The sequence below is a fragment of the Dermacentor albipictus genome, chromosome 8 (genome assembly GCF_038994185.2).
Source record: "Dermacentor albipictus isolate Rhodes 1998 colony chromosome 8, USDA_Dalb.pri_finalv2, whole genome shotgun sequence".
NCBI classification, from domain to species: domain Eukaryota; kingdom Metazoa; phylum Arthropoda; class Arachnida; order Ixodida; family Ixodidae; genus Dermacentor; species Dermacentor albipictus.
Window position 1 is genome coordinate 52,738,017 of NC_091828.1, and position 24,982 is coordinate 52,762,998.

Below are 24,982 nucleotides of genomic sequence, written 5' to 3' on the forward strand. Positions count from 1 at the left end.
AGCAAGAGGCACATGCGCCAGTGCACACCGTGTATAAAAGGCAGCTGAGGAAGCGGATGGTGGCTGCTAGAGTACCATAATCTAATGCACCCCTGCAAGAGAATGAATGCTCAGAGCTACATTTTCTTGTTTCTTGGAAAGTGCACATGATTTCACCGCAGTCCATTATTTGGGACTGTCAGTTCCATTTGATCAAGCAGTTTATAAGCCACTTCACAGTGCTATGCCATGCCATCTTGTTTTATTCATTTTTGTACTTCCCCGCGTTGGACGGTGTGAATTGATATGGGAAACATCTCAATTTCCCAATTTTGTGGGCATAGCAGCAGCGCAGTGTTGCTGCTCAGTGACCTCTTCTGTGGGCATGCACTTCCTCTTGGGGTACTGAGGCATCTTGCTTTAGTGTAGTTTTATATTTTTTGAAATTCGAGGGGTAAAATATTTGGCCTTATATTTAAAAAGAAAATCCAGGGAGAAATTGGGATTTTATTGCCAGCAGCAAGAAGTTAGAAAATTTCCTGGTAACTCCCGAAAACGGCTAATGCAGACAGTGATCTCACTCTCGGGAACATATGACAAGGAAAGCTGCTCGCAAGTCATGCAATGAAAGCATCTATGCAAATCCTCATGCTTCTCAACAAAATGACATAAGCAAAAACAACAGCTGGGCGATCCCTTGGTTCTTTGCATTTTGAACAGAAAAGAAAAAAATGACTGCCCTTCCACTACAGTCAAGAGGGGTGCAAGCCAAGCTTCTCACAAGGCTTCTCACAAGACAAGGCTTCTCACATTCTCACCGTGTCGCCGATGGCACTTTCCACTTGCTCGTCTTCAACATGTCGATTGTGGACGCATTTATCAAAGAGTGCTGCTGCTTGGAGCTCGCAAAAAGCCAACAAAACAACCAACAGTTTGCCTGTCTACCAAACATGGCAGCAACATCTGGTTGTGCTGCCGCTCCCCATCCCAACAACACTCGCAATGTTACCCGGACCATCCAGCAAGGCAATGAGGCCACCTTTGAATCCAGCTCCTTCAACACACCTGCAGTCATGGTTTCCCTAATTCTGGCAGTTGCCCGTCAAGAGTTCGCCTACGTGGGTCGTCTTCACTCAGTCTGCTCTGCTCATCGTCATGACGCCCCATCAGATATTCTCCCCATATAACATCTTATTACCCATCAAGTTTCCATAACTAGTCTGAATGGCACACTGCTGGCGACAAATCAATTTGTTCTCAATGTCATCAAATCGGGCACATTTCTCGCCACTGTCACAGTCGCTGGCGTTCCCAGCCCAGACTGCCAATACTGTTTACTCTCACCCAAGAAGTCTTTCTCGCCGCTGTGTTGCACAGTCCAATAATGCTACCACTGAATCCCTTGCACTGAACCGCCCCGATTCATGGTCACATCCGCCCTAATGCTGACAATGTCACTCGCCCGTTGCTCATGATCTCCGACTCCCTATGGATGCTGCATGCTGGAAAACTATATGATTCAGTGCCTTAACATGATGCTGTATTGCTCTCTGTGCCGCCAAATCTCCTACTGACACTACCCAATCATATCAACCTTCTTGAAGTGCAAGTCAACGGCGTCCCTGTGCCTGCTCTTATTCACACTGGGGCGCATTTATCTGTCATGAGCGCCAAGCTCTGTAAACAGCCTGAAGAAAATAACACTCGCCACGATGCTTGTTGTCCATGTCACTGACGGTGGAACAGCTCCCATAATTGGTACATGTGCCGCCCAAGTTTCCGTCACTGGTTGCTCCACTATCGTTCTCTGCACCGTCGTAGCCCTCAGTACTATGTTATTCTTGGCCTGTATTTCCTCTCCATGCATTTTGCTTCTATAGTCTATTCAGCCAGTACTCTCTACCTTGAGCTGCCTGTACTGGATCCCGCTGAATCACCCCCCAATCACCTCTGTTCCGTACATTTCGTTCGCTTGCCCCCTTCGGCACTGACTTAAGTTTACTTTGTGTCATTCACAATTTCTTCAAGCCTACTGCCGAGCTCGAATACCTGCATGGAAATAAAGGATTTCATTTTTTTTTCTTAATCTGCTTTTTCAGGCACCTGTTTATTCGGACATTTCCGCAGTTCCTGTGAGGTCCGAATAAACGATCGGTGACTGTATATTCTTGTCATGCCCAAACTTCTACAATGCACTCTGCTCTTTGAGTCCTATGATGAATCTACTGCAGGACACCTTGGGTTATCTCTCAGGTACAACCCCATCCGCCGCCGCTTATACTGGTCTGGTGTCGCTCACTCCATCCGGTAACATGTTTCTGCCTGTGATTTCTGCCAGCACCAGAAAGAGCCTCAGGCGCTACATGCTGATCACCGTCCCTGCAGAACAATTCTTCCATGCTAGATTAGAGCTCCTCAGCCCTTTTACCACGCCATCCACTAGCAACAAATGGGTAGCCGTTGAAACTGATTACGCCACCTGCTACTGGTGGCGCCAATCACACGGGCTCGCCTGACCAGTTGGGCCACTGACGTCACACTTTTTCTTGCATGACATTATCTTGCTCCACGGTGCCCTGCAACATATTTTACTGATAGTGGTCATAACATTTTGTCGAAAGTTATCACCGACATTGTGTGTTCCTGCTCCACACAACACAAGCTGACCACCTCACATCATCCTCAAACCAACAGACCGACGGAGTGGTTGAACCGTACCCTCACAGATATGCTGTCCGTGTACGTCTTGAAGGACTGCTACGCTTGGGGCATTGCCCTTCCTTACATTACATTTGCCTATAATTCTTCTAGGCATGACGCTGCCACAACTTCTCTATTTATTGTAGGGTCGCAAACCAACCTTGCCCCTGGATACTGCATTTCTTTCTGAACCTCCTCGACAGGAGAGTATGCGCAGTGCCATCGCCTTGGCCAACCAAGCTTGCCAACTTGCCTGTGCTCAAATGATGGCATCGCAAACCACTCAGCAGCAACTGTACAATGCCTGCCACCGTAACGCACAGTTTTTCCTTGGTGTGCACGTGTTCCTGTGGTCACCCTCTTGTCATGCTGGACTTTCAGAGAAGCTCCTTTCCTGATAGACAAGGTCCTGCCGCATGCTCCACCAGGTGATGCCAGTGATCTACGAAATTGCTCCCGTCAGCTCAACGTCACCTTCTACTAGGTCATCCAGTGATGTTGTGCATGTCAGTAGGCTCAAGGCCTACTACAGTGCTTCCAAGCCAGGCCTTTAGCTGCACCGGGTTGGCACTTTTACCGACAAGGGTAGTGCTATGGACCAGTAGTTACGATGCAGAAGAGGCCAGCAGTGCGAAGACGATGATTAAAGGGATACGGACACAAAATCTGAACATTTTACGATAATATAGAAAATGAGTCCTCAGTGTGCGAGTACATTGAAAACAAGTAGTCACTTCACTCATTTTTCAGCGGATGGCTTTATTTTTGGCGTTTTTGTGAGTGCGCGCAATGCCGCCCGGCCCAAGCGAGTAGGAAGGCATGACGTCACGACAACCTCGTCAGATAGGCAGCCGGCCGCGGTCATTCGAGGCGCGCCGCCGCCGCCATCGCGAGCATGGATTCGGGTTCTGGTGCCTCCACCAGCGATGAGTACACGTCTGTAGATGAGGACCGTTCCAACTTAGCAAGAAATATATCCGCTTACGGTTACGAGCCTTACGCGTCAAGCGGCGAAGAGCAGGCAGCCTTGAATGTGCCGGTCAGGCAGTCCGGGCCAGCAACATGGCAATTCTTTTTCCTAGTAAACTTGAAGTGCAGCGGCCGCAGTTTGTAAAGTTATGTTACGCAGGATGCAAAATTTACGTAGGATGCAAAGTTTCGTGACCCGCGTCGAGGCAGAATGGCAGCTATTACGGCTGAATCGTAGGAAGCGTAGCTCGTTGCTTTGTGCTTACCTACGCTGTCGGCTTTCGACCGCTGCACACTTCGTTTTTACGCGACGAGGCACGGCATGTGTAGAATTTTCCAGCCGTTTTATAGCCCTGTGTTTACGGCTACTATCACATTCACCCCTTTAGAAGCCATTTACTGGCTGAACTCGTTGAGATGGACGGCTGCGCTAGGGACCCGTCGACCAGATCACTTAGCTACATCGATTCTGTGGCCATAAAGAAAGGAAAGTCTTTGGCTGTGACATTTACTAGGGAAATGCTGCGCGAACAACCAAGTCATGAAACCAAACGCATGATCATGCAGTGACCAATGAAAATCCGTAATTTTTTTACTTGAGGTTGAAAAGCAACTTGTGAAAAGGCAATGTAGATAAATGTGCTGCGCAATTTAGATTACTACACATGCATGCTGTTGTCTGGCATTCATTCACTGGCTGTGTTTCGTGTATTTGATCAATTAAAAGAGCGCTCGTATGGTGTCGTTCAATATTAGACACAGCGAAAGTGTATACAACATGACTATTTTGTTTTGTGACAACAACATGCATCCGCAGGGTAACCAATTTCTGTCACAACCCGAGAATATCTGTTCTTGCACAGCCAATGAAAGGGTAATTTCCCTTCTTTCAACAAACGCTCCTGCGGTCACCGCTGCGGCTACATGCATACAGAAAGAGAGAGGGTCTGTTGCCAGAACAACAAAAGGTGGCTAAAACAGCTGACAGTTACGGATGCATCCCTAAGCACCCGCTCTTTGAATTGTATTGCCTCAACAGGAGCCTTTTGAGCGGCATGCCAAGGCTTTTGAGCACAGCCGGGCGGTCGCATAATCATCGTCGATGAAGTGGCCCGCGCAAATGAAGCAATTTTTTAGAAGTCTCCATGCTGGGTGTGGTGGCTGACAGGCACGTATGCAAAGTTTACGCACCTTCTCGTCTCTGGGAAACGTGTGCGATGGTGTGTCACAACCGATAATGCTGTTATAACAGCCGTGGGCGCAGTAATGTCTGGGCATTTTCTTCCGCCGCGACGAACGCGTCAATAGCGATCGACGACCGTGCGAGCACGCGTGTAAGACGCACCACCTGCATGGAGCGCTGACGGGGATAATGTTTCAGACAGACCACGTGCGATCATAGCCGACAGCGATAAACAAACGCTGCAAGGGACCGACACTTCGGAAAGACTGCGCCGGCTGTAGCTGACCTTGGCCGCGCGTGCGGGGGTGTCATGACATCAAATTTCAGCTTCTCCCGGTGGCTGCTTGGAGGCAAGGTGCAACAGAAAATCGCAAAATAAAGCTGTTTCTCGTTCCTGTTTTCTAAGCAGCTTGTTGTATTCATCATTTTCAACAGTTCAACATTTGTTCTGATGCAAAAAAAACACCCACCAACTTTTGTGTCCGTTTCCTTTAAAGGCTAGCTCGGGCTGTTGCCTTTTGGTGAAGTGCAGCGTATTCATTTTGTAAATATACGTGCATATAGCTTCTTGTCTGCATTTTCCCGTGTAACAATATCATTGAATGCGCGCTCATACTTCTTCCAGTCTTCCAAATTTGCAGCTTCGTCTCAAGCAACACAGTGTTGTGCTCTGTCAGCACTATCATTTACAAACTGGGCTGTCTGCTGCTTTGGGCTGCTTCTACAGCAAATTATCTACATTGTTTCCGCGCTCACCCAGAGAGAGAAATGGCAGAACGGGGGGTGCCAAGGCGCCACTTCACCTTTCACTTATAGCCCTTTTTCTTTCATTCTCTCTATCTCTCTCCGGATTCATATGAAGTACCATTATGAGTGGTGCAGATGCAATGCAGCCGGCGCCTCTTGCGCCAAGCTGCGATGCCCTCCGTGGCTTTGCGAGATGCACTGCGCGGAAATGGTGGCACATTCAAAGTCTAATAAGGCAACCTTTCCACCCTGCCTTAACACTGTTTGTTTAAAGGGAACTTAGCAATGTCAAGCACAGTCTGAAAACACCATCCAGAAGACATAACTGATGGTTGTGTCTAACGTGCTATGATAATAACATGTCGTTATATATGGATTCTTAAAGCTAAGCTTTCTTTGCATGTTCCTTCGAATTTTTTACTGCTGCTGCTGCCTTACAAGCTGCTTCAGGCAGTGGATGAAAGTGTGCATGTACATGGCAGGAGTGAGGTAGAGAGGAAAGGTGATGCAAGAGGCTCGTTTCAATTTTTCCATTCTGCCGCATTTGCCAAACACACTCTGGGTCATCACCAGATAAGCCTCCTGACAGCTTTAGTTATCCGTGAGCTGCCCGAAAATCATTGCAGAAACTGCAGCACTTTTTACTCTTCTATTAACTCAAGGGGAGATATACAGCATGCAGAGGATGGGTAGAATCTACACAGTTGTGAAATGAGTGAATAACAGCCTTGCCCCTCCCACTTTCCATACAGAGTGGGGAGAGGAAGGTGGGAGAGAGAAAAGGTGACATAAGAAAAAAAAAGACAGCACATGCTCGCAAACTAAAGGTGCAATACATTAAATTTCTGCTATATCTGAAATATAGACAACACGCATATTTGCCAAGTGGACAACTGGCGTGGGGTGCCTACACGCCAAGCTTCATTACATCACCATAGGGTCTAGGCGACAAAACAGAAGCAGCAACATGTGAAATCGACCCTTCTGTGCTCGCAGCGGCAGCTTTGCGGCTATAGTCAAGGTCGCAGGTTCAATCCCGACTGCAGCAGCCGCATTTCGACCAGAGTGAAATGCAAAAAACGCTTCTGCATTTCAATATAAGTGCACATTAAAGAAACCCTGAAAGAATTTTGACAATTTTGTAGAAATGTACTGAGTTGCAGAGTTGGCACTAGTGATAATTAAGTGACAAAAAGCGGGAAATTTATTATAAGGTTTTAAAAGTGTAATATCACGCTCAGTATAATATACAACACGCGACGCATCGCCATGCGCTTTTGTATAGTAGCTCATTCTGAGCGTGATTGTACATCACTACCAATCGCAGCACACCACTCCTCCGAAATTTCAACCTCCCCTGACTAAGTGACTTCAGGTGACCACATGACGCCAGTAGGGCGAGCTATCCGATTCGCTGCTCAGGGCGCATTATCGATACTTTTCCCAACTCTATCGCGAACAAATGTGGTTTGTAATAGTTGAAATGTAAGTTAACGTGTTTCTACAAAAAAGAAAATACCAGAAAGAGAATGCACAAGGACAACTTATCGCTACACTCAAGCACTTCCGGCATACAATAAATGTTGTCTGCTTGTGTTACAACATGCCCCATTATGACGTGAGCGGCGCAGTCGTTATTGGTCTCGATCTGTGTTTCCGCGAGCAATACAGATTGCCCTTGGACTGTGGGCTGCAAACCTAGCGATTGGCAACATGTCAAGGTGCAATATCATGTTCCTCGGCAAGGCAAACGTGAGCAAAGTGGCTGCAGCGCTCGTCGGTATCCAATCGGCACCAGGGTCTGCGCATTTGCGGCCGTCACGCCACACTGAAGGATTACCATATACCACAACAGTGTCTCGCATGCGCGACATTTCAAGTAAACCCAAGCACAAGCAGACTGGGCCTGGGCGTTTTATGGGACGAGTGGAAGTGCAAATGTGAACGTTCTGCATGGTGCAGCCACTTGGTGGTAGAGTGCTCAACCACAGAACTAATATAGCAGTAACCAAGTGCATTGTATTTTCCTGCCGGTGTAAATTTTTGGTAGGAACTTAGCCATGAACATGTTTTTCTAAATGTTTAAAATTTCTTTGGGCTTGGTTACAGCAATATTCTTCGTTTCGCTGGTTAACCTCTGCACCACCAGTTACCTGGACCATGTAGACCGATCAGGCCGCTCACATACATCTAGGCTAAAACTCCTTCATTACAGCAATAGTAGTATCGGGAGGGGCTTTAGTTTAGGCCTCCACCCACCCATCAAAGCATCCAGCTCACCTGTGGTTACCGAAATATCGGACACACTTGGTGTTGGAACAGAATGCTCACAACGTACACTGCTTCAATAGCTCGCGTTTGGAACTGACTGCCAGGCGGCTGGTAGAGAGGTTGTAGAGGCTTCGCACACTGGCTCCAAGACAACCAGAAGTAGACAATATGATGTCCCATCATGAGGCAAAGCCAGTGGAGGTGGAGCTTAAGCCCGATCACTCGGCAAATGAGTTTAGGAGAAAATGCATGGCCATGGAGGAGGGTAACTTGTAATTGTCTGTAGCTCCCTTAATATGAGATGCTTCACACAAATTGTGGTACGAATGTTTACCGAACCTTACGCGAGCCAACACGAGTCAACACCTAGATCTGATTGCAAGGCACACTGCAGTGGGCAACTCCGAAAATATGGAACACCTGGGGTTCTTTAACATGCACCTAAAACATTGAGGTTTTCGAATTTCAATCCCATCAAAATGTGGCCAGGATTCAATCCCAGGACCTCATGTGCAGCAGCCCAACACTTTAGTCACTAAGCAACTACAGCGGGTCCTGAACCGTTTCAGCGACCCTTTAATGAACAAAAAGGTGTCAAACTCCGTAGTCAGCCACTATGGCGTGCTTCATAATCTGATTGTAGCGTTGACACATACAACCCCATAATTATATTTATGTTTAACACATCTGCTATGAGAGGGAATGACAATACTCAACCCTCTTGTAAGTCATGAACAATGACGTACAACTCCTCAAGAAATGGGTTCCTGTAGTAACGGAGGTGTGACAAAACTTTATCAAAGTTGTGCAATGTTAGTAAGCAATAGTGCAAACCCTAAGCCCTTGTTGGTAAGATTGCTGGCAAATTAGAGCATGAACTTGTGTGAAGAAAACGTGCAGGGAACATAGATGATGACTATCAATGTAAGTGAATAGCCTAAAGGAATGTGAAAAAACAAAAGAACAAGCAAATAAAGAACAAGAAAGAGCGAACGAATGTTTACCTTGCTGAGTCCAACCACCAACCATTACACACCTCCAACTAACAACGAAAATCATCGGAAGAGCCAAAGAAATTCACTTCAATATATTTCATTGCAGCCACACGTTCACGTCAGAATGAAATGCAGAGTACACCACACTGCTACACATAAAGCCCAGAGCAAGTGGCAAAGTTTCAATAATATACCACCATAAGGGCGGCTGCCAATCACAACTCAGACAAACACCGAGACATCTAAGCATAACTGCAGCCTTGCAGAGCTATTTCTGATGCTGAAACAATTTAAGCAATTGTTTCAGCTGACTGACATTTCCCATGTAGAAGACCTGATCTATACTAACACTTTCGCCATTACTCACAGGCATCGCTTGTGGCGCAGCAACTGCATTGTACAGATAAACACAGCCTTATGACAATGAGTCAGACATTGAGGATGCAACTGCCAAGTGATAGTGCACCTGCCACAAAAGACCTTGAAAAGTAACAATATTCCCACAAGGAAATGACTCACAGCTGAGGACGTTCAGTCGCAGTTTGCAGCACAATTATCTCTGTATGATTTATTGTCTCGGGGCAGCTGGGCACAAATTTTCTGGATTCTTCTACTGTTTCTTTTGCGATGACATCAGGCACGATGGGCACCACAGTACCATAAGAGTTCTGGCCTAGACAATTTTATATGCGCATTTAATGCATTTTGGGAATTTCTAACAGGTAACTGGCCAGCTTTACTGGCCTAGATCTGAAAATGCCTTGCCACCTGTATAGCACAACAGTGATAGAGTGTCACGCATCACTCAAATGACATTTAATTCAATCTTCCTTTACCGGAGCAGCTCAAGTAAGAGAAGCATCAGCATGCCTTGAGCAAGAGAATATACATACCAGATTCTAGACTGAGCAACCAGCAGCAATCAGCGCTTGCAGCTAATTGTTGTCAACGGTGCAGAGTTAGGCTAGACCTTGACGGGCCCAACTAACTTCAGCAGAAGCTGCAACGACAGCAGTAGCACAGTAAAACAAATTAGACAAATGACGGTACAACCATCCTGGGATATGTGCCTTGCGCACTTCACCGCGTAACTGTTACAAAGTGAAAAAAAGTGCTCCTCGCGAAACAAGGAAAAATGTTTTAGCTGTAAACTCTCGAATGTGTGGCGTTCGTCCGGGTAGCTCGTAATAGATGTCCTAAAAACAGCAGACAAAATTAAGGCATACAGACTACCTGTGTAATATACCGTATTTGTGTTACTACAATATCGACCACGGATGCAAAGTTACGCGCATGACATACTTTCAAGGCGGGAGACGTCTATTCAGAAGGCTCGGCACTAAAGGACTGGATGGAGCGATGCCGCTACAGCAAAAACAAAGTCCTGTTCACCGCTCCTTTTCTTCTTTGTGTGTACAAGCGTGCCGCTACAATATGAACAAAGAAAGCAACGGACGTAAGTATAATGAGCTGATGCGTGCACTCATCCATGTTTACCTTTGGAGGTGGTCGTAAGCGACAGCAGCAGGGAAGTGTTTACCTGCCCGCTCACCACGTGTGTAAACCTATAAAGAGGGAAGGATGGATGGATGGATGGATGATTGTGGCTCAACCCTTTGAATCGGGCGGCGGCGACGCGCGCCACCTAGCCTTTAATCGTTCTATATGCATGCATACCTATGTATTTACTCCTTTACTTTTGCGTTGATATTGTCCACCAATCAGATAGCCTCCGCTTAGTTATTTCTACCTGTTCAAAGTCTATTCTACTTTCACTGTCTTTAAAACCCAAGGCTTTGAATAGTTCCCCGTTAGATTCAACTGCAGGGTGAAGTTGTTTACAAGCAAGTATAAGGTGTTCCGCCGTTTCCTCCTCCTCTCTACACGCCTCGCATACCAAATCTATCTCCTGGTATCTGGCTCGGTACGTTTTAGTCCTCAGTACACCTGTCCTGGCTTCGAACAACAATGAGCTTCCCTTAGAGTTATCGTAAATATTTTCTTTGGCTATTTCTTGCTTAAACGTCCTGTATGTCTCCAATGCCGATTTGGTTTGCATCTCTGTACTCCACATACCCCTCTCTGCCTCCTTAACCTTTTTCTTGACAGATGATTCCTTACTTGTTCCCCCGCTACTGCCCAAGTATTTGCTTGCCAATTTTCTAGTTCGCTTCCTCCACCTCGTGTCAACATTCCTCGTGTATAAGTAACTGAAAACCTTCCTAGCCCACCGAATTTCCCCCATTTTTCTCAATCGCTCCTCAAAGGCTATCTTGCTACTAGCCTCTCTGCCCTCGAAAGAAGACCATCCCAGATCCCCCTGCACTCCAAGATTTGGTGTCTTGCCATGTGCTCCCAGAGCGAGCCTACCTACCCCACGTTTACATAGAACCGCATTGGCAAAAGTCAGGCCTGGTACCATTGCCCCCTTCCATATCCCTCGTACTACCTCGTACCTATTGTAGTTCCACAGTGCCCTACTCTTCATAATCGCTGCACTTCTGTTACCTTTAGTCGTTAGATATTTTTCGTACTCTGTCAGATACTCAATGCCATTATTTATCCACACCCCAAGGTACTTGTATTTATCGACTATCTCCAGCGTGGCCTCCTGTATCTTATGCTCGCCGCAACTGTTATCATTAAAAATAATGATTGCTGATTTTTCTTTGCTAAACTTCAAGCCTAATCTGTCTCCTCCTGTACCACATATGTCCATTAATTCCTGCAGATCTTCTGCATTGTCAGCCATTAATACAATATTATCCGCGTACATCAGTCCTGGTAATGACTGTTCAATCAATTTTCCTTGCTTGAGAAATGATAGGTTGAAGCCGAGTCCGCTTTGCTGTATTTTGGCCTCTAGACCTTGTAGGTACAGCATAAACATCAGAGGCGACAATGGGCACCCCTGCCTAAGCCCCCGCCGAATCATTACAGGCTCCGAAACCTGCTTTTCCCATTGTATAATCACCCGGTTACCTTTGTAGATATCTTTTAAGAAATTGGTTACTCCATCTTGCACTCCTAAAGTTTCCAGAATGCCCCACAAGCCCTCTTGAAGTACACTGTCATAGGCTCCCTTGATGTCCAAGAAAGCCAGCCATAGGGGTCTGTGTTCCTTTTCAGCTATTTCAATGCACTGTGTTAGCCAGAACAGATTGTCCTCTAGCCTCCTATGCTTCCGGAACCCATTTTGTAGCTCTCCAAGTACCCCCTCGTTCTCTACCCATGCCTGCAGTCTGTCCTTTATAATCTGCATAACCACCCTGTAAACCACTGACGTCACTGTTATAGGCCGGTAGTTATTTATGTCAGCTTTGTCCCCCTTTCACTTATATATCATTCTCATCCTACTTAGCCTCCATTCGTCAGGTACTTTACCATCCACTAGCATTTTGCTCACCACCTCCCTCAATGCTTTCTTAGATTTCGGGCCCAATTTCTTTATTAACATAATTGGAATACCATCGGGGCCTGCCGATGTGCTACTTGGTACCCTCTTCTCCGCCCTTTCCCACTCTTTTTGTCCAAGCGAAAGCAGTGGGTTGACCGGGCTATCCCTCTTCGACGTACTGCATGTACCATTTGTCTGTTTTGTAAATTTTTCCCTCATCATGGTTCCTATATGCTCCATTGCCCCCTCTCCTTCTAACCGAGTACCTTGAGCTGTTACTATATACCTCTGCTCTAGGCTTGTCCTATTACCCAAGGAGTTCAGATGTTGCCAGAATTTCCTAGCTGTCTGTTTATCTTTTTTATTGCTTATTTTTGACATCCATTGGAACCCTTTTTTCCATTTGACATCCATTGGAACTCTGGCGCCATTAGCGCCACCGTGGAGTTTCTTGTTTGCGAGGCTTGTGTTGGCTGGTGTTGTAAGAGGCTTCGTCTAGGACGTGGATATGGCTGCAAAAACCAAGATTCATAGAACAATTTATGCGCAAAAGGCCTGAAATGTTTCATAATAAATGTTATGTACACTTTTATGCTTACCGACAATTCGAAATGAAGACAACGCGAGAAGTTAGTAAAAGAAAAATTTGACCTGCGCTTTGTTAGAGCACGACTTATTTGTTTCTCTTCCAGATTTAGCCATGCGCCGGTAAAGTTATTTAGCATTTAATAATTATACCTCGTGTTCCTTGTGTTTGCCATGTTATTAATTAGCATTTGAAATAATGCAAAGTAGTTGATTCGATACGATGTATTGTTTGTGCGATAAGAAAGTCGAGTTTCTCTCGTCTGCTCCAGTATGTGCCCGCGCAAAGTGCCGGTACTTGAACCGCCGTAAGGATGTGCTGGCGTTGCGCTTACTTGTTTTGCTTGCAAAAGTACGAACCTGGAAGGGGAAAGGCGTCGTACCACAGGTGAGCGATAGAGAATGCCTCATCGGGCAGGTTGCCTCGGATACTAGAAAGAAAACGGAGCAAAGTGCTGAATGCGACGAAGGAGCGAAAGCGCTAATTGTTCAGTGTTCCCCTGTCATTAACCACTGTTCGCGCAGTTTTATTTTTCCGAAGTCACGGTATTCCTGTTGCATTAACTAAACTTTAAATAAATATTTGCCGAGACGCAATCACAAGCGCTACAAGATAAGTGTCAGACAGAAAACGTATTCTGTGAAACCATTTCCGAATGTTGAGCAAAGTCACTCGCTTAGCCAGCATTCGCATAAGGGTGAAAAAAAAAAAAAAAGACTGAGTGCCCTTCCGCTCTGTGAAGCATGACCAGCGAAGCTGTGCATGACGAACTGCACCTCCGCCGCGGCTCGGGCCGGAATTGCACTGTCTCCGCGGGTCGGCCCACGTATGGGGCTTTTTTGCTTACCACGACACGAAAATTTCCTTGGACGGTAGAGGTATACAGCTTCGCTGTAAAAGCAGCGAAGAGGAAGCACAATCACAGTGCGTCAACATCTATTCTATTGCGGCTTTATTTGGACTTTTTTCGCTTAATACATGCAGGTTTCCTCTGGAAAACCCAGCTCTCTTGCAGAAATGGCTTGAAGCAATGGGAGAACCTGATTTCAAACCTTTAGGTCACCACCTGCTGTGCTCCACACACTTCAAGCCAGCCGACTTCAGGAGTGGCCTGCGTAAACGCCTGCTGCTTGAAGGCGCTGTTCCATCGTAGTTTGAACGTCCAAATGTCACTGAAAGCACACACGTATGCTCACATATGTAATACCTTTTTTGAAACCCAGGAGCAGGCATTTTAGATGAACAATACTGGCCTAATTATAATGTTACACAAATATTGCAAAGCAACATAAGGATAGAAGTATGTGTGTAACGTGTGCAAGGACATAAAGAATAGCATAAAGAAAAAGATGCAGAATGCTCATCATTTTCGATATAATTTCAATGGCGAGGGTGCTAGCTTGAGCTCGTTTACAGATTAGTATGTTCATAGCATAGATGAAAAGGACACAATATGAATGTCAATTTTGCCAAACGGGAAAGAGGAAACATTCAGAGAGAATGTACAGTGCTGAAAGTAAAGAAGCCAGGTGGAAGTGGGACATCATTTAGGAAAGATTTTTTTTTTTTCTGACAGGGACATAATGTTCCCGGACAGCATACCCATTCTTCTTACCTCTTTCTCCTTCAGTGATCAGCCACATGAGATTTTCTTCATGCCTGGACCGAACGAGGCATTTTTCAAGTGGGGGCTTGCATCCACATGTCATAGTGGAGGGGTAGCCATCCGGAATGCACTTACTTTTGTGAATTGTTGCAGTGTATACGGGTTCTGTAATTTCAACCAACAAAAAAAGACATAATTCCACCATCTGTGCATGTGCTGTGCATGTCAGAAAAAAAGAATTATATTTCCTGAATCATGTCCAGTTAGCTTGCACACCCACGGCTTGAAGCAGTGTTTCTGAATAGATATGTTTGTATGATCCAATTAACCTATCCATTGTTGTGGTAAGTTTCTGTACTGCACATCTGCATTTGTGCTAAAAACTTTAAAATGTATTGGTATGGTTTTGATGTAGCCTTTGTGTCTAGTGTAAAGTATGTGCATGAAGTTGAAGGTAGAATGTGTAATCTGTCTAGGCTGCAATATGCTCCCTTGCGCACATAAAGAAAGTTTTATCATCCCTTCTAGGATGTGCCACGGTCCAACAGCCATGCAGTCCTGGCTAAGCAAGCGTTTCCAACAAGCAGTGATCATTCACCAAAGCTATCACGCAGTGTTCCAGCTACAGCACCCAGCACCTTCGACCATGAGTACTACTCGCAAGATTGCCTGGAAACAAAAGCGATGAGGCTGGGAGACATGCTGACAACCGCTAGAAAAAGGATAAAGGCACTTGGCATGAGGACAGCTCGAGTCAAAGAGAAAAATGAGAGCCTGCAGAGTATCATAGCTAACATGAAAGAGAGGAACATTCTCTAAGATTAAGCAGAAAGGAAACTGGAATAATTAGAAAACCTACCGTTGGAAATTATACACAGCTGGAGTAAAAATGTTGCAGAACAGCCTCGTGGGAGAAGGTACAGTGATGAGATGAAGAACATTGCATCAACAGTGCACTGCTACTCTCCACGAGCATACGTGTACCTGAGCACATTGTTTCCCATGCCAAGTGTACAGGCCATGAGGAAGTGGCTCAGGGTGGCCAGGCTTCACAGCTGAAGTTTTGGAAGACTTGAAGGTTTGTCACAAAAATGATGCCCCAAGAGAGCGCCTGTGTAGCATCGTGTTCGATGGCATGAGCATAAAGAAAGCTTGCGAGCTTGACATTGCAACTGGCCGCCTCATTGGCTTTGTTGAGCTGGGTCATAGCCAAGAGCCCAGTGATGCAGATGATGTGCCATTGGCCACTGACGCACTTGTCTTCATGGTGGTCGGACTTGCAGCACCCTGGAAGATGCCATTTGGTTATTTTCTGACTGCTGGTCTCTCTGGATAAGTGCTCAAGAACCTGTTAATTGAAGCAATCCATTGCATCAGTGAATGTGGGCTGCAAGTTGTGGCTGTTGTATGCGACTGCCTTACCGCTAATGTGGCTATGGCAAAGCTACTCGGCTTCCGCGTGCACGAGCAGTCATTCAAGGCACTCAAGACTTTTTCCCGACATCCAAGCAATGCAAAGGACATCATCTTCATGATTTTTGATGCCTGCCATGGGCTAAAGCTTCTGCGGAACCTCCTTGGGGACAAAGGTGCTCTCTTGAGCAGCACGTGCAGGGTCTTTAAGAAATGTCACTTTTCACGTAGGTGCTGTAAAAAAATGCACCCATCGATGAAAGGCTCCATTTCACTGATAAATCTTACTCATCATGGTTGCTTAGTGGCTACGGTGTTAGGCTGCTAAGTACGAGGTCGCGGGACCGAATCTTGGCCATGGTGGCCGCATTTCGGTGGGTGCAAAATGCAAAAACACCCGTGTACTTAGATTTAGGTGCGCGTTAAAGAACCTCAGGGGGTCCAAATTTCCAGAGTTCCCCACTACGGCTTGCCTCATAATCAGAAGGTGGTTTTGGCATGTAAAGCCCCATAATGTGATAAATCTTGTTTTTTCCACGCATGTTTGTGTTTAAACGAGGTTTATTCGGGTTTAAAATTTCTACCTTAGGTGCGGCATAATACATGCTGCATTGACATCGCGGTTTCTCTTAACACATGCTTTTCAAAAATCTCCCGGCTCGGCAATCATGCTTTTTAAAATGCGGCTAATCTTTTTATTAGTAGTTTAGGAAATACCTTACTCACAGTATTAGGACCACGATAACATACTCAGACAAGCCATTATTTTGTATCTTTTAGACAAACAACTATCTTTCTGAACTGTTCGCTATTCTGCTATTGCTGGCTTAATGTAGTTATAGACTTTATTAATATCTAACTAGTTTCATATGTTAAATTCGAAAGCCATTTAGACAAATTACCTCATAGGTAGATGCTGTGCAGTTTTAAAAACTACTAAGCAGTAGTTGTGTACACTCAGTTTGTCAAATATTACTAGTAGTCTTTACTTTTTTTCACTGTTCATCACTGCTGAAGTGCTGACGATGCATTGACACAACCACCATGATACCTCCTTAAACTGGTTAGTAACCTAGCGCAGCGTGGAGAAAGTGAGCGACAATGATTGTTAGGGGTGGAGCATTTTTGCTTGCGTCACTAAAGGCTTCCCTTCCTACTTTCGGGAACCAGAGGCTGAGGCAGCATCCCACTTGGCTTCTCATTTGAAGCAGTACTGAAGGAAGCAAGTGTAGTAACACCAGAATGCTTGTTAGAAGCTTAACTGCATGTTGCATGTGGTTGCTGACCTAGTCCTGCAAATATTAGACAATGCTAACAAGAACGAAGTGCACTTTGTGCCAATGCAACAAACAAGGTGGTAGGTTGTATGTAACTGTACAGGACAATTATAGAAGGAACTCCAAATGTGATACGATTCACACAATGACACCAACAGCATCAAGTCTGGCTTTCCATTAAGTCTATACATACACACTAGACGATATATCAGAAGAGACACATGGATTTCTAATGTCAGAAGCACTACTACCAAATAAAACACTGAAGTAGATGAAGACAGAAAGGCACTGTACTATCAGAATAAGAATCAGCTTTTATTATGCATCAGATATGTTACATCTACATGGTATTTACAGTTATCTATCACTTGCAGCATCTATGGTCCAAATAAACAAGCAATAAGAACATGTCAATGGTACTTAATTACAGAATTACAGAAGTCAAAGAAAAACAAGAACGTTGTGTTAAAACATGTTATTAGTGCAGGGTTAATTAAGGTAATGTGGCAACAAAATCTAGAACTTACAAAAAACTTAGCAGAATAGTTGCTATAGTTAGTCTCAGCCATAAGAAGCAAACAGTTACTATAGGAAGCAAGTCGCATGGACCTCGAATGGGGAAGGTGCTTTTCCTGTAATAATTTCAGATGAACCTTTCTGTTGTAGAATTTGTTCACCAGAACACCGAGTGAGCATCTGTGAGGCTTTTTGCGCAGATATGCTGTGAATGTGTAGATGTAAGCAGACATACTTAGCTGTCAGACTAATATCTCAGGGTTAGCAAAGAAGCAATTGCATTGCTAGATCCTTTTACAGAGAGTGCTGAGGAAGCACGTCAAGGCGCTGCAAGAGCTGCAGGAGAAGGAAGGCCTGCGTGCAGCTCACAAGCTGTCAAAGGCGCACATCAATTACTACCAACAGGTGATGCAACCCTAAAATAATTGCATGTATAACTTCTGCAGATCTTCCTTCTTTGCTTCCAACAGGTCATGAAAGTGAAGTTGGTGGCGCAGGCATTCAGCAGCTCTGTCAGCAAGGCGCTGGAGTTCGCTTCTTTGCTGAAGCTGCCAGGCTTTGGCAACTGCATGGGCACTGCCAACTTCATAGCCATGGTGGACCGGTAAGGGTACTAATGAAGCACTTTGCCTGCATGCTATCTTCATTTCAGTAAATATGCTGTCCTAATATTAGCTAGAATGAATGTGCTAGGCAAGCATTTCACAAAATCACATGTAGATTTCTAATGGCATAGGTTGCGGTTTTCACAAACTATACGATGCTTTATGAAGTGATGCATGCAGCTCGTGACACAAATAACTCATTAGGTGCTTTTTCCTCTCAATATGAAAACCTGCCTTATTCACACAGCCAAACATATAAATATTAATACATGTACCTGAAACAATGGTGCAGTAGGCCATGTAAGCTTAGCGTGCAAAACGAAGCAAGGCCTTGAGTATATAATGCTGCCTTCAGTAGCCTTCAGCTTTCATGTGAGTACATGCTTGAATAATAATATCATGTGACTGTTTCTATGTTAGCATTTGTATGTAGCATTTGAATGTTAGCATTTCACTGTACTAGCAGTTCTTTTCCATAAACTACAATTTTAAATATGGAGTCACAACCTGTTTAGAACATAACATAACACGACATTTTTAACAATAAGCACATTTATAGGCACAGAAAAGAGAGGCCAGGCCCGAACTGTAACTAGAGATGAAATTTGGATGGCTTTGCAAAATATATTGGAGAGAAGAGAATGGTACAACAGTGGACTTGATGAACCAACTGAGATACTGTACATAAAATGCCAGTAATCATGCACATGCACACTACGCAATTTCAAATGCACCAGAAATCTAAAGGGACGCTTACATAGTACTACACCATAATCAATAATGTTCGTTGTCCATAAAGAAAGAAAGAAAAACAATGACACAATAATTTGCTGTCTGTATTACACATAATCACTGTGATGATAAGAGAGAAGCAGAGAGACATGCTAAGTAAGACGCACAGTGCTGACCAAGGCAATGTATTAGATGAAAAGATGTTTCAGTTCCCCCGTGAGAACCTTGTACGCAATTACCAGCTGTTCACAATGACTCGATTATGACCCTGTGAACGACGACCTAGTCAATGTGAACAAGGCACCCATGGGAGGGTCGAAGCGAATTTTATTGTAATACATATTGCCTTGGTTGTCACTGTGCTTATTATGTAGCATTATGTCCCCCTACTTATTTCGTATCACCATAGCGAATGTTTTGTTTACAGACAGCAAATTAATGCATCATTGGTATTTTTTAATTATGGACAACCAACATTACTGACCAATAAGAACAGTATCAAACAACCAATGTAAGTTGGAAATGTGTTGTTCTGTTGCTTGAAGAAGGATAGGACATGTACCTCTTAATTTTACGTGCATTTATGGCTACTTTATGTCACACCATGACCTAATTTTACTGATGGTGTCCATGCTTATACATGTCCATTCCCTCACTCAATAAAAGGCATTTGATGTAAGAAGCCAACAAAGACACCAAAGACTGCATACACGAAATTACATGAACTTAATTGAATTAAAGAAATGATTTCATCGAAACGAAAAGGATGTTCCACACCCGCCGTCAAGGCGGTGAGGTGTGGCACTGGCTAACACTCCCAGCTTTTGTTCTAGTAGGTAGACATAAATCCCCCAGGAAATAAATGGCAAAACGGCACCACAGTAGCTCAAATGGTAACAGTATTGCAGGCGTAATGAGGAGACGTGGATTCGTGCACCACTTATGGCCAGTTCTTTCTTCGTCCACTTTCATTTCCATTAATTTATCATTTATTTTATCTAATTAATAAGCACATGTAGTTTCCACTATGCTGCCGTTGGTCTCTTTGTTTGTTGGCTTCTCGTGACATATGAATGCCTAACCCTGAGAATTATTCATGAAAAAAACTACTCATGTGCAGTGTATGCTGCATTACAGATGTAAGCACATACAATACTTGCATCATTCACAGAATATGGAGATAACATCCAAGCAATAAGTGCAGCAAAAATGTTGCATTTAAATGACTAGAAAAGTGCTTCATTTTGACAAAAAAAATTATAAACAAATAAAAAGAGCAACAAACTTATCCTTTCAAGGGACTTGTTTGTGTTCCGTAGCTGAGCGTGGTGCTTATATGTCTGTTAGGGACACCATAACAGCAAGTGCATTTTCACAAACAAACCCATACATGTAACAAATGTTGTAGGCATCATGAATACCTTGTGGACAATGTGCTTGTGTAGAAAGCATCTTTCAGAAATTGCTTGGTCATGTAATCTGATGCTACAGTTACCACTTCTTTTCCAGTGAATTCGACCTGCCGAACTCCAGCAACCCTGTCGCCACTGGCCTCAAGGCTCCACTGTGGCCATCAGCGTTCGCTTGCCAGAGAGAGACCATGGAGGCCGCTGGCTTACCACTGATACAGCTGCGACTGGCCAATGAAAGGCTAGTCGCCCAGGATGGCAGGCGAATGTCTGTGATTGCACTGGCATTCACACTCAGGAGTGTCTTCCAGCTGGCAGAAAGGCTCTTCGATGCTGACCTGTGCAAGTAAGTGCATAGGTAGTGTAGTGCACAGGTGGCAATGTTTGATAGAATTTCAATGTATGAGGCCAAGACCCAGCAAAACACATGTAGTAGATAACGAGTACAGATTTGTACTCTGTTCTGGAGTATGTTCTTTTTAGGCACACAACACCCTCATAATGTGGGCAACAATATGTGTTTATTTCATTCACAAAAGTAATAAACGTTCGTTTCATGCCAACCCTCACAAGTTTAATTTGCGTTACCACAGCTAAACAATTTGTGGCAGCAATATAGGAGCACACCATTAAGCTGTGCATTGAACCAAACCTAATGGTATCCAGTGAAGCCTTGGAGCACAATAATTGAATAACCCAAGAAATATGCTTTGCTGAATTGGCATGCATTGCTATAAAAGGCAGTTCACTGAAACGTTGTTGCACATTTTTCCTTATTGTGGTTCACAGCACACCCAGTAATGTGAGAAATAGGTATGTAAAGCTTCACTACAAAATGTTTATTATTAACAAAAGGTACACCTTTTCGCGTATGGAACAATTGCCCAAAAGAAAAATAGGTTTTACGAATATAATTCTTAACTTTCAAAGAACTGCATAGCACACAAAAAAGATTCAGGATAGATAATATCACCCATATTAGTAACTTGTCTTGCCCTGGCTCTTGTTGTTGTCTGCTTTTGGTTATGTGGCATATCATACTTTTTGGTCAAGCCTGGTTTAAAGGCTCAGTATTGTGGTGCCAGGTGCACAATGCACTGTGACATATGTGTGTTAATACATTTCTTTTCCTCCCCACTGTGCTCTGAACATCCCCATATTATGCCTACCAGTATGTAAGAGACAACAGCATGTAAACACAGCTGAACAAGAAAATCCTGATTTTGTGACGTCTACGAACAACCTCCAGGACATAAACTAGATGAAAAATGTCAACGAGAAAAGTGTAGAGCAACATGAGAAACTCCCAATACACCTTTCTGTTGCTCAATAAATGCTTTTTATAAGTGTTTTTTCGTGTGAAAAAAGCCTGCGAATACACATGAATGGGTGCTCAAGGCATTTTGCATATATTCGCAGGCTTCTTTCACACTCGAAAAAACACTTATAAGTAGCATTTATTGAGCAACAGAAAGGTCTATTGGGAGTTTCTCATGTCGCTCTACACTTTTCTCGTTGACACTTTTCATCTAGTTGTAATATTTCAGAAGTTGGTTATTTCATTAATACAGACTAATTATGTAATTAGGCAGAATGCAAATACTCCTAGTATCTCCAAGTAACGGCAAACAACATTACATTGGTCCTATCCAGCTACGTGGAATTTGCAGCTTCTTAAATTTTGGTGATGGTAGTTGGGACACTATATTTTGTGCACTCATACAGCAACTGATTTTCGGTCGCTTTACAGCCATGTTAAACTTATCCATAGAATGTGACATCTCCTTTGCAACTGACAACCACTTTATTGGTGCTGTTTGCTGATATGCACCCCTTGAACCACAAAATCAAAGCATATTTATTTACACAGGAAAGATTTCACAAATGCTCTCATAGTCACTCATAACAAACAGAAGATGGCACCAGATTTTATTCGATGTACCTAGTATTTTATCGTATTTCAGGTTGACTATTCTCGCTTCTTGTTTAGTCTGATTTCAGACATCATTTGTAATGGTGTTATCATGAACAGAAAAAGCTAATTAACCTGCTAGGTGCAAAAGCCAATCATTATAAAAAATGTGTTAGCAATCATTACTCTCAATTGAAGACACCACATTATTATATTGCCATTTGAGAAGAAAGTGATATCACATGAAAACATAAGGACCACACTTACAAAACAACCCAATCATATATTTGCCTGATGTATACATATTGCACACATGGGACCTGCTATTATGAAATGCATATATTTATTGCTTGCTGTCCTCAAATGTGAATGCTTGGCTTTGCTATGACAAAAGCCTGGCATAGAAAAAAACTGCTTCACATGCACGTTATTGGGCCAGTTGCATTTAAAGAAAGTACAGTGCTCACGGAATGAAACACGACACGGAGCATTTAGTAGAACCCTGCATATGTGCAAAGTACGCGAGAGCACCATGTCATGTCGCAAGAAATTTGGTCGCCAAGGGTAACTCCGGTATAGGTGTACGCACCAAAATTACGTCGATGTGGCACGAAGTGCAGCCGCTGGTAACGAAAGTATGCGCATTGCTTAGCCCTAAATTGACGCGTTTCATTCCGTGAGCACTGTACAAGGAAGCACGGAATAGGGAAAGCGTTTGTACAAGATCAAGAAGTGCTGCTTTGCTCAGGTGCCAATTCAACAAGTATCAGAACCGTAAGCCCAATGCCAGAAGAAATGAAAGAATGAATACCTTGGCTGTGGTGAAGATATGGGTTCGCAGCCCAAAGCAAATGGTAGTTCAGAATATGTGTTGTTGGAAAAAAATAAAGAACACATTTTCCAATTACAACACATACATTTGGTGGCTCACAAACTGCATAATTACAAACAAATATTTTCCTGACTAGTTTTAAGTGTGCGGCATAAAGCAGCAAGGCACTAACTTGCCTGTTTTTGCAGGTACATCTGCACGAGAAACCTGAAGCAGGACCCCTTGGAAATGTACTTTCGTTGCATAAGGCAGAGAGGTGGCTGGAATAACAACCCATCAGCGGTGCAATTCCGGCATGCCTACAGGCAGACAGTATATGCAGCTGTTCTCGGCTCAAAGAATACCAACATCACTGCACAGACTGAGGGGATATGCCTTTCAAGAAGCCAGAGGCAACCCAGCAGCAATTCGAGCGACAGCTATGAAGAGCAGTCAGCTGCAACAGTGGATGCTCTGCTCGAGCATGACTATTTTGCACCGAGCGAATAAGCCAGTGAAGTAGTCCGCTACATCGGTGGCTTCGTGGTTAGGGCAACCAGCAAACACCTTCACTGTGTGGACTGTGCAGCAATGCTCACCAATGACACTGTGACTAGCTTGCTCACATTCATAAAGGACAATGGTGGTCTTATAGAACCATCGCACTTTGTGCATGCAGTAATGTGTGCAGCGGAGACAGTACTACGCCAAGGCACCACGACAGGAGACAATATTCACAAGATAACTCTTAGGGCCTTCCAAGAATTTGTTAAGCAACATGAAGTCATGCTTCACGATTGCACACACTACTCTGAGGACCCACAGCATGTGATAAGGCTCACAAAAGTGCTCCAAAAAAAGTATATCACTCTCCGAATTAAAGAAATCAGCAGGCACTGCACTGAGCAGGAGCGCGGTGCATACCTCAGACATGTTCTCACAAAGCGTGTGCTATTTTCTCACCAGTGATTGACCAAGCAAGTCAATCTGAGTGGAGAGATCCTACATTGCGCACACAAATCATATAATCTTTTGTGGCAAGACAGCTCCTGCAAAGACTGCAAGAGTTGTTGCTTTTGTGTAGTTAAGATACACGACTTCTGCGATGCCACAGCTCCTGCGAACAATGCAACAGCTGCCACTTTTGTGTAGTATAAGGGTCCATGAATGTTGTGACAACACAGCTCCTGCAAGGACTGCAAGAGTTGTTGCTTTTGCGTAGTTACAGTACTCCACTTCTGCGATGCCACAGCTCCTGCAAACACTGCAACAGCTGCCACTTTTGTGTAGCATAAGGGTCCTGAGTGTTGTAATGAGACAGCTCCTGCAAAGACTGCAAAGGTTGTAGCTTTTGCGCAGTTACAGTGCCCCACTTCTGCGATGCCACAGCTCCTGCAAACACTGCAACAGCTGCCACTTTTGTGCTGTATAAGGGTCCCGAGTGTTGTGACGAGACAGCTCCTGAAAAGACTGCAAGAGTTGTTGCTTTTATGTAGTTACAGTGCCCCACTTCTGCGATGCCGCAGCTCCTGCAAACACTGCAACAGCTGCCACTTTTGTGCAGTATACGGGTCCTGAGTGTTGTGACGAGACAGCTCCTGAAAAGACTGCAAGAGTTGTTGCTTTTATGTAGTTATGGTACCCCACTTCTGCGATGCCACAGCTCCTGCAAACACTGCAACAGCTGCCACTTTTGTGCAGTATAAGGGTCCCGAGTGTTGTGACGAGACAGCTCCTGCAAAGACTGCAAGAGTTGTTGCTTTTGTGAAGTTACAGTACCCCACTTCTGCAATGCCACAGCTCCTGCAAACACTGCAGCAGCTGCCACTTTTGTGTAGCATAAGGGTCCCGAGTGTTGTAACGAGACAGCTCCT

General features: G+C 44.4%; 1 protein-coding gene across 7 annotated transcripts in view; it reads right to left on the reverse strand.

The window, feature by feature from the left end:
* LOC139048782 (zinc finger protein 84-like) overlaps positions 1-10,462 on the reverse strand; it is a 208,407-nt gene extending 197,945 nt beyond the window's left edge. For 2 of the 7 annotated variants that reach the window (XM_070523407.1, XM_070523408.1), the window contains exons 1-2: positions 10,342-10,461; positions 9,738-9,844 (exon numbers count right to left, since the gene is read on the reverse strand). The gene's annotated coding sequence lies outside the window, so the exon portion shown is untranslated. Of the gene's footprint in view, positions 1-5,587; positions 5,662-9,737; positions 9,845-10,146; positions 10,275-10,341 lie in introns of those variants that run through there. The other 5 variants (XR_011507905.1, XM_070523404.1, XM_070523405.1 and 2 more) reach the window with 5 other exon arrangements.
* Between the last annotated feature and the right edge of the window lie 14,520 nt (positions 10,463-24,982).